We start from the raw sequence: 1,516 nt of genomic DNA on the forward strand, positions 1-1,516 counted from the left end.
CACATGAAAAAATGTTCATCATCACTAGCCATCAGGGAGATTCAAATTAAAACCACATTTAGATATCACCTTACACCAGTTAGAATGGCCAAAATTAACAAGACAGGAAACAACATGTGTTGGAGGAGATGTGGAGAAAGGGGAACCCTCTTCCACTGTGGGTGGGAATGCAAGTTGGTGCAGCCTCTTTGGAGAACAGTGTGGAGATTCCTCAAGAAATTAAAAATAGAACTTCCCTATGACCCTGCAATTGTACTCCTGGGTATTTACCCCAAAGATACAGATGTTGTGAAAAGAAGGGCCATCTGTACCCCAATGTTTATAGCAGCAATGGCCATGGTCGCCAAACTGTGGAAGGAACCAAGGTGCCCTTCAACGGACGAATGGATAAGGAAGATGTGGTCCATATACACTATGGAGTATTATGCCTCCATCAGAAAGGACGAATACCCAACTTTTGTAGCAACATGGATGGGACTGAAAGAGATTATGCTGAGTGAAATAAGTCAAGCAGAGAGAGTCAATTATTATATGGTTTCACTTATTTTTGGAGCATAACAAATAGCATGGAGGACATGGGGAGTTAGAGAGAAGGGAGTTGGGGGAAATTGGAAGGGGAGGTGAACCATGAGTGACTATGGACTCTGAAAAACAATCTGAAGGTTTTGAAGGGGCAGGGGGTGGGTACCAGGTGGTGGGTATTATAGAGGGCACAGATTGCATGGAGCACGGGGTGTGGTGCAAAAATAATGAATACTGTTATGCTGAAAATAAATAAAAAATTTAAAAAAATACTGTATGATATCACCTGTATGTGGAATCTAAAAGAGTTGAACTCAGAAGCAGTGTAGAGTGGTGGCTACCAAGAGCTGGGGAATGGGGGAAATGGGAAGATATTGATGAAAAGGTACAAACTTACAGTTACAAGATTAACCAGTTCTGGAGATCTAATGTACAGCAGGATGATTATAGGTAATCATACTGAATAACATACTTCAAAGTTGCTAAGGGAGTAGATCTTAAATATTCTTACCACAGAAAAAAGAAATAGTAATTTTGTGAGTTGGTAAGGTGTTGGCTAATGTTGGGGTGGTGATCATTTTGCAGTACACTTGTATCAAATCAACACATTCTACACCTTCAGCTCATGCAATTATATGTTAATTATATCTCACTTGAGCAAAAGGAATGACATATGAATGCTTAAAAACAACAAAGATGATGAAAGCCAATGGAGCAATGTATTCATGTTTTTTTTTTAAGATTTTATTAATTTATTTGAGAGACAGAGAGCATGAGATGAGAGAGGTCAGCAGGAGAAGCAGACTCTCTGCCTAGCAGGGAGCCAGATGTGGGGCTTGATCCAGGAACTCCAGGATCATGACCTAAGCTGAAGGCAGATATTTAGCCAACTGAGCCACCCAGACACCCTAATCTTGGTTAAAAAAAAAAAGAAAGAAAGAAAGAAAATGATCTTACCATTAAAGTGTCATCAGGGTAAACACAGTCACCCAGA

The sequence above is a fragment of the Mustela putorius genome, unplaced genomic scaffold (genome assembly GCF_011764305.1).
Source record: "Mustela putorius furo isolate JIRA1106 unplaced genomic scaffold, ASM1176430v1.1 tig00000589_pilon_pilon_pilon, whole genome shotgun sequence".
NCBI lineage: Eukaryota > Metazoa > Chordata > Mammalia > Carnivora > Mustelidae > Mustela > Mustela putorius.